At 38.3% G+C, this 13,258-nt stretch overlaps 1 protein-coding gene across 1 annotated transcript in view; it reads left to right on the forward strand.

Moving 5' to 3' along the window:
* Positions 1-2,057: 2,057 nt before the first annotated feature.
* Positions 2,058-13,258, forward strand: part of galnt1 (polypeptide N-acetylgalactosaminyltransferase 1) — a 61,883-nt gene continuing 50,682 nt past the window's right edge. The window contains exon 1 of the mRNA XM_023331086.1: positions 2,058-2,507. The gene's annotated coding sequence lies outside the window, so the exon portion shown is untranslated. The remainder of the gene's footprint in view (positions 2,508-13,258) is intronic.

Genomic DNA, 13,258 nt, shown 5'->3' on the forward strand with positions numbered 1-13,258 from the left:
AACTCTGCATCTTTGATTAAAGGTGAAGAAGGCGTTCATTACATTGGCGACAACTATAAATATTGTTGAAAGAGGTGGATAACTTCTTATTTATTTAATCACATGTTTAGTAAAACTATAATCTTTTTGTGTTTTAAAGAGTCCCTGCTAAGTAGAATAACTCTCATAGTGCCACAACTGTGAGTGACAGGTGTAAGAATGTGCAGATTTATTTTATTATGCTTTTGAGTCACAACTAAATATTTCAGATTGCATAAAACAAATCTAAATATTGCTCAAAGGTAACCCAAGTAAACAAAAAAAAGCATTTACATGATTCCCTTTAATAGGGGCGAAATATCCAAACCAACCAGGTTCTTTGTGAACAAGTGATTATCTCCTTGTTAAATTATTTAAGAACAGTGATTAACTACATTTTTAGCTTCTGTTGTACTAGCCACGCTCAAGCTTGATAACTGATAGGCCCATAGAGTCAAGAAATTACTAAAACATAAGCTCTCTAACAATATAAAGTATCTTAAACATGTTTTAAATAGAAAAGCCTTATATAGAGAGATATTCAAGAACAAACGAGATGGTGACATCTATCAGTATGAAAAGGGTTGCAAGGTCTGAGTCTTTGAGATACCAGAAAACCGCAGCAATGGTTATTATCCACAGCTGAAGACAATCTGATGAACCTTCAGGAGTGGACAGCTTACAGAAATGTCCTTGAAAAATTACAGCAACATCTAAAACACTGCTGGCCTTACTTGTCCAGTTGAGGTCGATGTTCACAATTCAACAATAATGAAGAGAATGGAGGAAAATTACTTCCATCTGATAGTTCTAAGCACGTCAGGGGGTGATATCTTTTCTACAAGGCGTCTGGTTTTCTTCTCTTAAAGGGGCGTGTTATACAAAATCAAGTTTTATACTATGTTATAATGTTATTCCCTAATGAGAAACATGCATGGAGTGTTGCTTTGATTCGTTCATGTATGTTTGAGGAATCCTTTAATCTCCCATGGCAGGCATTTGGGGGTGTCTAAACGCTTGCTCTTTCAAAGCGGCGGCACCACATATTTACCCAAAGCTCCGCCTTGAGGCTTAGGCTCCCAGCAGAGCTTCTGCTAACACAGCACTCCTCCCTTGCGCCCCCCACTCAGCTCGACCAGCGAAGCAGCAGTAGCCCTTAGCAAACACCTACTGAAACTATGCATCTGCTGAGATCATCAAACAAACAACTTTCAGTCCAACTCTCCAAAGAATGACTGTAAACAGGATCATGAAGAAGCATTGTTGGGATGACATGCTGAAGGCAGAGTGTTGGAAAGAGTATGAGCTTTTTAAAGAGGCCAGTTTCAATGTGTTACATGGCAAAGTCAAATTTCTTTTAAGTCGTATTTGATATACAGCATTTTTATAACAACTGAAGGTAACACAGTTACCTGATTGTACCATAAAATAGAACTATGTGCCTGAAAAATGCATAATAACCCCATGGCCCATCTTTAAGAAATGAAATGTATTAAAATTTGGAAACTACATTTTATTACTCTGGTCATGCTTAGTCTGATATGAAAATTTGTTTGATAGTCTGAAACACTGAAGTATTACAAAAAAAGCAGAACAGAAGAATCTGTAAGGGATAAATACTTTTCCACATTATTAATTATGCTGCTTTTATTTAGGGGTGATCACCTATAATGCTTTTTTTTATTTAATTAGAAATAAACATTACCTTCAACCCCTTTGATTTGACTTGATAATAATAAGAGTCTTTATGTGGATATTCCCTTATAATGTCATGTTTTGAAAGAGCTTGATGTGACTGCTGATTTTTTTTTTTTTTTTGTCTGACACATTATTGTTGCTCATGCAGCTAATCTTCAGCCCTATCATTCATAATCTGAAGAGAGTTGTTCTTTTGTTTTTCCTTATTTGTCAGTCAGGTATAATTTAACTAATCAAATCCAGCATTAAGCGCATCTTTACCATCTCACACCCATCTATGTAATATGAGGATAGGATCAGTTGTAAGTATTTCTTCCGGGTTGAGGAAACCAAGGGAGGGATGAGCAGAGATGCTGCTAGTGTTTCACATCAGCAGCCAGCCGGGCTTCTATCTCCCAGTCAGACAGACAGCGGCAGAGGCAGCACGTCCACACGGGAGAGAGACAGCAGCGCTCACGGCGCGGCAGAGGCACTGAAGACTGAACTGACACTCACACTCCCAGCCTTCTCAAATGGATTTAATTATGTTGTAGCGATTTTTGAGTCTGGACGGTGTCCTTTTAGACCAGAAAAAAAAGAAGAGACGCGCAGACTGGCTGAATTTTTAGGTGCCTGGCTCGTCTCGACCGTTGTCAGGGAGCCACTCTCCCCACATCGTTAGCTCGCTAAGCTAGCTAGCCCGCTAACTTAGCGGTGATACTTTGTACCGTATCAGCGTCAGTTTTCTGCCTCGGAGCTAGCCTGCGGTCTTTTGCGCCACGGCGGCAGATTGACGTGACCCGTCACAACAGGTAAGCGAACAAAACGCGTGGAAACACGTCCTTTACGGTTGTTGTTTCTTGGAGCCTCATGTTCCACCGCTGGTTTTCGCCGCTGGCCGGCGAGGTTCTAACGATATCCAGGAGCAGCGGCAGCGGAGTGGGGCTTCGGCTGGCTGTTCTTGTTGACAGAAGCAGCCGAGCAACTGGGATGTGATGCGACTCGCCGTTTAACACGCTGTTTATCACCTCACAACTCGCATTATGTCTCCACACTTGCTTTTCCTGCGAACACACCTCTAAATACTTCTCTCGGACTGTACGCTTTTGCAGAAAACCATCGTTCTGAAGACTTCTCATTAAGATCTGGCGTTTCGTGTTCAACCTTGAGTGCTGATTTGCGGGGAATGGGCCACTGCCAGGTTAAAAAAATAATCGCACATTTGCCGCATTTCGCTGCAGTAACTTTTAGTAAGGGTTGATTCAGATGACTGTGACAGTTAACTGCTGCCCTACCCCGTCTGCATGTGTATGAATAGGAGCAGAAAAGGAAGGAGTACATGCACAAAGTTGATCGTTATGCTGTTACAATGCAGAATGTGTGTGTGTGTGTGTGTGTGTGTGTACTCTTCCTGGTGGTCGTTTCCTATTTTCCCTCCCCCTGAAACATTAGAGCTGAAGTGTTGCATTACAGGTTGGAAGGATGAACCCTAAAGAAGAGTTTGACCTCTTGTTTAGGGCTCTGTTAGAGGTCAGATCAGCATAAAAAGGGGGAAAAAGTGATCAGAATGTTTAGCTTGATCACATTTTAAGGGTATGAATCACTTGGAGAACCTTTTATTGGAGTTGATTTGGGTGGTTAGAGCTTGACATGTCAGGGAATGTGTGTAATGAAGGGTTGTGCTCTAGTGAGCATGCATTAACAATGCTGTAATTATCTCAAGAGATAAGAAAATGGATTTGCCATCAATCCAAGGAGAGTCACGGATGCAGAGCAGAGGATGAAGACGTATGATTGACAGGAAACAAATTAATTTTGCTCTCACATGTCTCTTAAGAAGAGAGGAAAAGTTGAGCATATATATTTTTATCCCCTGTGCCAGAGGTTCTCACGATTTGAGGTCTGGAACAATGATTGATGAGCCAATTTCTTAAACTTACTTTGTTTGCAGCTTACAATCACACTAAGATGACATTTTACTCTTAGAAATGTTTTTTTTTCAATTCTAAGTCTCTTTTTGTGACAATAAAGCATGACGAGCGTTGTAATTTAATTAAATGCAATTTAACTTAAAGCAAACTTATTTTTAATTCTGAGTTTGGTCAATTTGTAACACATGAAAGAGAAATAATAATCTGCCAGTTTTTTGACAGAAGTGGTTGTTTGAATCCAACAGAAAGTCAAAGAATTACAAGTTTATCCCCATTCATTAAAAGCATTCTTTAACCTTTTATCTGTTATTTTTACTTTTATTAAAGTCTTTTATTAAAGTCAGCAAAGTCCATAATAGTATCTGTTGTTATTTCATGTATTTATTGACAAATAGTTATGGGAATTTTTACTTTTGATTCAATAAATATGATAAAAAGAAACATCAGTGTCCCCTGCTGATCAGAGGCTATGATAATGATTGATTGGTGCTTTTCTAATGTAAACATAAACTTAATCAATGTGATTACCTTTCATCCCTCAAGAATAAACAAAATAAGTAAATTAAGTTAGTGCAACAAGACTCTGAGAAATCAAAAGAACCGTTGTAATATTTAGATACCCAAAGGCAGTGATGATACATGGTTACCAAGTATGAAAATCGGCTCTTTCTGCTTTTTATGAGCTAAATAAAACTGATAGAAAAATAACTCAAATGTTTTGGGACTCTTAACATTTTTGCAAACTCTTAAAAATCTGTCTGATGATTATTTCTAAATGTTTTTAATAACAAAAGTTGGCTGCATGTCTAAGTTGGGAAACAATCACTTTTATAAGATAAAAACATTTCAGATATGGAATTAAAGCTTACAAGAAATCAGAATTATATGTTCTACAATTATACTGTGGTCAACTTTACTCACTCACAAGCCATAGTCATTTTCTTCTTTTTTCTGACACACACATATTTGTAGGCCAATTTTATATCTGGTGTTTTGTCTCTTAGTATAATACTAGGGTAAATTCCTTTTTTAGAAGCTTCTATAACTCTCTTAGCAACCTCCACCTAAAACAGATGTAACTTCATCCTTTAAGAGCTGCTTGACTCACCATATACAGCTACAAAAATCTTGAGTGAATTCCTCTCTTTTCTGCTGAGAATCTTTAAACAAGGTGTTGTGAGGGTGATGTTAGCTTGTTTAATCAATTATTTCCAAACCAACAACTAGTTTCTTCTGCCCAACATCTACTGTTTTAGCTTTGAAACAACTTAGTTGTAGTTTCTTAACACTATACTTACATATAGTGTTAGTAAATATATTACAGTCATAGTCTAAATAATTAGTTAACATTTTTTGGCAGTCCAAGGACTTCATTGCAAAATGCATATCGTTTGCAGTGGTGTTGCAACATATTGTGGAGCCCAAAAGGAAATGTTTTTACACATTTTGTCTGAACCGAAATCTGAGAGGGGAAGCTGAACAACATAGAAACAAACTTAACTCAGCCAAATGAATGCTTTTGTCCTGACTGTGTCAAAATATCACCTCAGGGCTCCACAGCTGAGCTCAGTACTGTGGTAAAACATGACTGTCAGGCATTGAAAGGAAATGAATCATGTTCCTCATTTCAAGGCCGTCGAAGTCGGTAGATGTGTTTCCTGGCCTTTTTGTTAACCCTGCAGCCAGGGCACAGCACATGTGCAGTGCTTGTATGTCCAGATGTTCAATGACTGATTTAAGCTTTCTGAATAATGTCAGGTTTTTTTCCCCTCTTCAGAGGGGTTGGGTAAATGAAGGTGTCAAATGTACAGGATGTGAAAGTCTGGCTGTGTGTCACATGTGGTTTGTAGCTCATTTAGCACGTACAGTATAAGTGTGTGTTCATTTTTGTATTGATTATGCAATAACACCATTGGTGGTTCAGAATGATTTTTTTTTTATTTTCAACAAATGATTTTAACATGGTGAAGTATGACATTGAGATGTGTATGTTCTCACACTTTCACCTAGCTTCAGTTTGTCATGTAAAAGATGACAAACTTTAATATCTACTCAGTCTAATGTTGAGCATGTATTTGGTCCTCCTATTGCACTGAGGTGGCTTTGAAACAATAGCTCTATTCTGGCCCATGTCTTTGGAGGGAGGCAACAGCATTCGGCTCTCTCAGGACTCTGTGTGCCAGGAGGCTTGGTTAAGGATTCAGTTTCCACAGCCACCTGGAGCTCCGAGCACAGGAATGCCATTGTTCCTCCATCCAGACTACGGCCAGATTAAACGCACATGCAAACAGACACATGCATCAGGACCTCATACCAAAACTTAGGTCACCCATCTTTGTTACATTGCCATCGCTCACAGCAGCTATAATCGGATAAGAATTGCTGGGATAGATACCGAGACTTGATGTAAAGCTTTCCCCTTTCATTCTGTCCCAGAAACTTACAAATAAGCTATATTTTGTTATCTTTGGGTGGTACAATTTTATCCTACAAAACTGTAGCATTAGTTTCCTTTTTGACAGTTGACAGGTAAGAAGTAGGGCAAAAAGAGAAGACGAAGACATTTGCTCACTAGCCTGGTCTGGGAATGCAACCTGCTACAGCTGCGTTAAGGACCTATTCAGTATGTTTTGAATCTGGTGAACACATCTTTCAAGGTGGTACTTTTTAATAACACTCATTTTCCCTTTTAAAATGCTCATTCCATTCATAAAGTAGCAAATTGTGAAGAAGTACTCTCTGTTCTCTAGCATGCTTATTGTAATGGATTTCTGAACATAAAAGCCAAAGAACTTTTCAGCGAAAGAATAAAAGCTGTTCAATTGACATGACCACATCAAATTAACATTGTAATTTAACATGTGTTTGTTAAATTAAATGTGAGTATGGACACTTTATTAGGTACACTTTGTTACTTTTGACTGTCCAGTTCTGACTGGACACCCAGTTAGTATTGGAACATAGGTTCAGCAATTTGTCACAATAATTTCTGAGAGATTTTGCTCTGTATTGAAATGACAGCAGATTTGCCTGATCCATATCGATGACATGAATTTCCACCAATTACCATAGCTGCTCTACCAGTTTAAAACCTGGTGACTGCGGAGGCAGCTGGAGCACGGTGAAATCATTACCACATTCAGGAAGTCAATTTGAGAGGATTTTGCTTTGTGTCATGGAACGTCATCCTGCTAGATGTCGCCATCAAACGGATACATTGTAGTCATAAAGGGATGGTCATGGACAGCAGTAATACGCTAGCGCAGTGGTTCTCAAACTTTTTTCAGTGATGTACCCCCTTAAAAATATATTTTTAGTCAAGTACCCGCTGACACGGGCAAAACATTTTTGGAATAAAAAAGAGGTACAGTGCCTTCTTTTTCACTTTATCTGTACTTTCAGCAGCATTGCTGCTACGCTTTAGCCACGTCTCCATAGTTACAGTGTAATCATGATAACGACAGGTCGTTGACGAGTGCCCTGGGTCCGTGGGTCAAACTAACTTGGTGGGGGGGTCAGTTTTATTTTAAAGGATATTGAAACTAAATACTGAATATAAAATTCAGTGCATGAACACACATTTATATTTTATCAAACTTTTTACTAAATAATTTTTCCCAAGACTTATTATGAGGAGCCTACTGATTTTTTAAAGATATTTTGAAAAGCTTCACGTACCCCCTGCAGTACCTCCACGTACCCCCAGGGGTACGCGTACCCCCATTTGAGAACCACTGCGCTAGCAGACTGTGGTGTATAAACAATGCTTAACTGGTACTAAGGGCTACCAAGAGACTCCTGCCCTTTGAATGTTCCTGAGTAAAATAAACACATTGGACCATGAAGTATTTATTGAATCTGTAAAGCCAAATTTTGGTGAGTCTGTTTCAATTATAACCTTAGTTTCCTCTTTCTCACACCGGGTGTAGTCTTTCAACTGCTGTAGCCCATCTGCTTCAAGATTCAAATGTCTTATACTTAGTGAAGGTATTCCACATACAGCAGCTTGGTTGTAATGACAGCTTATTGGATCTACTGTTGTCTTTCCATCTTGTCAGACAGTCAAGATATTCACATCAGATGTCAAGAAGTTGTTTTTGTCTACACAACTCTTACAATTGGATATCATCTCTCGTTTGGACCATTCTGACTGTGACTGTGCCTGAAATACTCAGATCAGTTTGTCTGGCACCTACCATGCCACATTTAAAGTTATTTAAACTCCCTTTCGTCTTAGTTCTAATACTCGGTTTGAAGTTAAACCGCATTACCACATTGAGACGCCTATATGAGTTGAACTGTTATGTGATTTGCTATTTCCATTAATTAAACACGTGTAGTTAATAAAATGGCTGGTCAATGTATGCGAAGTAGTGGTTTTGGGGGTTTTAAATCTAATTGTATGTTAATTAGTCAGGTGATTTACGTTCAGTAATTTCCTTATTAAAAACTGTACTTGTACTGCTGTGATAGATTAATCATCTGAGGGAAAAAAAGTATTCTGCTGACATATGCAAACTTGGGTGCAAGCACTCGATGTTTATGTTGTGCCATGTTTCTGTTGTTATAGTGAGGCTACGGCTTTGGGCCTTTCTCTTTGAACATACAAAACGTCTAATTTAGTTTGCTTTATTTGAGCTTTTCTTTAAAAAAAAATAGAAACACCCGCTCTCAGCACATTAGATGACTGTTTGTCTGATCTCCCTGCTCATTAAGCTGGTTAAGGTTTGCCTTTCACAGCAGTCTTAGTATTGGCATACATTCTGGAATACTACTAAACCCACTAATGCAAAGTGGTTGAGTTTTTCCTAATGGATAAAGCAGTGTGGTTACCCTCAATTCACTTTTGAAAACTGCAGTCCTGCCAGCATGAAGCACAATTGCTCCTCTGAACAACTCTTAAGAAAAGTTTATTCTATTGACTGGACGTTTGGTATCTGCCCTGCACAGCACGACTGAGACTATAAACTGCCAGACACTGTTTAGATGTTAAGTTAATCTTTATAACTGATTGATGTTCTTGTTAGTCTAATAACCTATTTAAAACAATGGCTATTGAAACATTTTAGCAAAATAGTAGTTTTTTGTTGGCTGTTGCAAAGCCAATAAAGCAGTGACATATTTTTTGCGTAATGGAGGTGAAACTGATCATTTCCTGCTGTTGTTGAAGAGTCAGTTGATGAGAGTAAAACCAGAATGCATTACTATGACATTTGGATCAACAATATGCAGAAGAGTGGGGCGTCGCGTGGAGCAATGGTTGGAGTGGCCCACCGTATACGGAGACCATAGACCTCGACACAGATGTCCCGGGTTTGAGTCCTGTCTTCAGTTCCTTTACTGAGTGTCTTTTCCTCTTCTCGCTGCCTGCTTCCTGTCAGACTACTACTAAAAAAAAAAAAAAAAGGCAGTAAGCAAAAGTGCAACACTTTCATGCACTGGGTAAAATGATCAAACATCACAATAGGAAGTGGCAAGTTTCATTAAGTAACTTGAAACTTCAAGTTTCTCTATAATTTCTTGGGAAATATATTAGGATTACACAGAAAGGCAAATCACCTTTTTGCTTGTCTGAAATTTTTTATATTTAGGACTTTCTAAATAAGATGGTGTCAGACCATTTAGTTTCTGTATTGGTGTGAGAGACGAAACATGGAATGATGAGGTTTTCTCACTATGTTTAAGTCTTATATACTGAGACATTTGTTAGGTCAGGATAGGACTTCGATTTTATTATTTTTTTTGCAGTGTAAGTAGAAAATGGTGTTGTTAGACTTCAGTGGTATTTTATAAATGCTTCAAATCATCAACTGCCTTCTCTTTACTAGCTCTTGTTCTATGATGCTGTGTTCAGGTGAACAACCAACCTAAGTGTGTTCAAAGCAACTTGTGATTTGAATCCTTATAGCACTTTATTTTTGCCTTTCTTCCATTATGTAAAATGAGATACTCTCTGTCAAGTTCCCAGCTGTTGAACATAAAATACTCTGGAGTAAGAGAAATAAATAAAATTGCTCCAAGCTGTATACATGTTAGCAATACTTGTTTGCAAAGACAATCACAAGGTTGTCAAAAATGAATAGTGAGGTTGATAAGAGAGCTGGAGTTGTGTGAAGTCAGCTAGATTCGTGTTAGTAATACTTGGATAAGAACCTCAAGCCGATCCCCATTACATCATTGGTTAGTGGATTCAGGGGAATCTGCTGGAAAATATTTTCATAGAATTAGAAATACACAGAGAAACTGATTTGTGACTGGTTGAGGTTTGTTCTACCCTGAGTATTAACTCAAACTTTGTGCTGGGGTTGCTGACACTGAATGAGGAAAAGTTGATGAGATCCATTTTCAGTATGACCACGTAAGTCTCAAAGAGATGTAAGGAGCTGTTTAAAATGACACTATTTTCTACAATACTCCGAGACCGTTCAAAAGTTCATTAGAGCTGCAGAAGAGAGAGACGTTCAGCAGATAGCAGGAAGCTGAACAGACTACAGTAAAGGCGATTTGTCTTATCCTTCAACCTCTGTCTATCAGGGAACAGATTTTCTGGATTTGGAAAAGTTGGAGTTCTTGAAGAGAAAGCATTACAAAAACTGGAGGTCAGAATCAGTCACAAAGTTCTGAGCAGTCAGAATGATGTGATACTAATGATGAGGCTGAACTTAGCAGTAATCCTCTCAAATTGCATCACTGTGGTAGTTCATATAAAGGGCATATAAGTAAAAAGAAAATGTTTTTTGGGGAATATAAGGACAAGTATTTCTCAACACAGCGATAATGCATGAGTGGGCACACATTTATCTTCCCCTAACACATACAAGTTAATTTTTACAATCTGAAAATATCCTTTATTTTCTACATATACAGACTCATAAAAAATGTTTCTTATGAATTTTTTTCACTTTCCAGAACACGAGTGGGAATTGGCGTATCTGCAGCAGGCAGAGAAAGGTAGCGGCTTGCACTGTTACCATGATTATGTTTCATATATGGTGTAGTACATTTTGCAAAATAGATACTTCGGTGGATTTCACTGCAGTCTGAGAGAATTTCCCCGACTAACACAAATGTTGCAAGTAACATATGAAATATGAAGTTACTTCTAAGGTATCGCTGTGTTGCTCTGTTATATGAAGCTCGCACCTTTCTGACACACTGCTTCAGCTCTGAAACGGCAGAAGCGGTCATAAATTACTTCGCATCCTAATTGGTTAAACCCAGGCCACTGTGATATTTCAGTGCTTAATATAGATTTGTCTTATTTCTCTTCAATTAAAGAGACATGCTTTGATGGCTTGTTTGTTGTTCTAAGATGCTTATCTTGTTATATCAGCTCCCCTACTTAAAACAGACGGGCTGGATTAATTGTAGATCTTAAAGGAGGTCGCTCAGGATGTAGATAGGTAGTTTAGCTGGATCAGATAGTACTTCAGTTGATGATCTTCAGAGGAGAAGTATGAGAAAAAAGTAAACCGTAGAGAGTATTTAGGACTTTTTTTGGCTGGCCGTCCTTTAGGAGTTGTACGCAGGCGGCTTCGTTGGTATGTTTTTTGTGTGTGTATTTGTGTGCTTCTCTGTGTGTGTCCTCTTGCTCTGCAGCAGGTCACATTAGGGATAGTATTGCGTCGAAGTGGGTCAGCCAGCGCCACCAGGGAGTCCTGTCAGTGCTGTGCTGCCGTCTCTCATACTGGAACCAGCTAAAGGCCAACACAAACACGTAAATCCTGGTAGTACACGTGTGTGTTCAGCACATATGTTCCCTGAAAATTGCATGTAAAGGTTAATTTACATCGAAGAGATCATGCTTTTTAAACTGAGTGGGAGGAGAACGGTCTTTGGGTTATGTCATGTGGTGACCTCACTTGTTCCTGCCTTATTCGTTGCACTTTGACTCCTCTTAAATAGCCTTGTTGGAAAATGTTGTAGCTGTGAAGGAGGAAAAACGAGCAGTAAACCTAAGCTGCGGCAGAGAATATTTAAACTGCCTATAGAGCCTTTACAGATGATTCAGAGGCTGTCACACTCGATGTGTCTCAGCTGGATGGACACAGAGTTTCTGCAGGCTTAACGATAAGGAAATAGGATTTAGTGCAGTATTCAGCAGAGGTTTTTTTTTTCCTAGCTGCAGTCTCTTGTTTTCTGCATTGGTTCTTCTCTGAGGAGGATTTAATGGGCTATTTCTGCTCTCTGCTTGGATGCCTGTGTCCCAACGTTGTTAAATAGCAAAAGCATCACGAGCTCATTTAAAGGTAAAAGATACACTTATAGTTTAATATTAGATTAAGACTCAGCAGGAATATCTCTTAGCTTCCTCAATATACAAAAACAATCTGCGGCCCCAAATTATATGACGCTCTTTGTTGGGTAATGTTTTATCATTTTTGTGTTCTTTAAAAGATAATGTAGGCTCCTTTGTTATATATACAACAGGGTGAATTTGCAGTGACATGTCACAAGGATTTAAAAACCTGTGGCATTAAGACAACAACAGCGTATCAGCATTCTGTTCCTATTGTATGGTGGACCGGGTTTTGTCTGGTCATAGTGCTTTGAGTGTCCGTTCCACTCTTGACCTATTTCTGTTCAGTTAATTTATATAGCACCATTTCACAAGTCATCTCAAGACACTAACAATGCAAAACGATTAAAGTCATATCTAATTACTGTACATAGAAATATACAACTGAATTAATCCACTCAATGCCAAAAGAATTGAAACATATGAAATTATTCAGATCACTAACATAAATCTGTACAGACCTATCCTGTCATAATTTTAATTCAATACAATGAAGTGAAGTTGCACCTATTCCTCGTTTTGATGTAACACTGTTTTGAAAGAAATTGTAAAGGTGATAAGAGTTGACGTGTCTGTTGGTAAACCATACCAGTTAATTAGTCAATAACATGGACTTCAGTTAGATTCCCAATGTTACTTTACAATTATCAGAATTGTTCAAAAGAAGTACTGTTCTGAACAAAAAGCACACTTACTTTTAAACTAACATAACTGTCATAAAAACTTACAATTTCTTTTAAAAAAGCAGGTGTTTTGGCTTTCACCAAGTTCTAGTTTTATCTCAATAACGGGCAAATAACTGGGAATAAATTTCATTAGTAGCCCTGATCTTTATCTGTAATTGACACTGATCTAAAATCAACCAACATTACGTAACCCTTTCTCTGTCCGGGTTGTTCCCAGTGCTCAGTGTCCATAGAAATAATGGTAACTGGTGACAGGATCATGTTTGGGTAAAGCTCACTGAGGCACTGCGTGAGCTTTACCTGATCTATTGATGATTTACTTTAGCTAAATTTTCTGAATTACGCTACAGTGCGCTGCAGTTAGTTGAATCTGGGGCTGGATAGTCCCTGGCCAGTCTGAGTTCCCATGATGGTCACAATATTATGACTGATCTAACAGCAAGAAGTTGACACTGTTCTCAAACAGAGTGAATGCTGACTGATTCATGCTCCTTATGTGTCTTTGTGGAGTAAATGCAACTCAACTATAAATAGTAAATACAATTTATCAGTGTTGTATCTATGTTTGCATATGCTATATATATATTTACGTTTTTTCCCCCTTTACTTATTATTACAAATGTGCACGAATAATTAGGTAAGTTAAA

This window comes from Xiphophorus maculatus, chromosome 3, assembly GCF_002775205.1.
Source record: "Xiphophorus maculatus strain JP 163 A chromosome 3, X_maculatus-5.0-male, whole genome shotgun sequence".
Classification (NCBI taxonomy): Eukaryota; Metazoa; Chordata; class Actinopteri; order Cyprinodontiformes; family Poeciliidae; genus Xiphophorus; species Xiphophorus maculatus.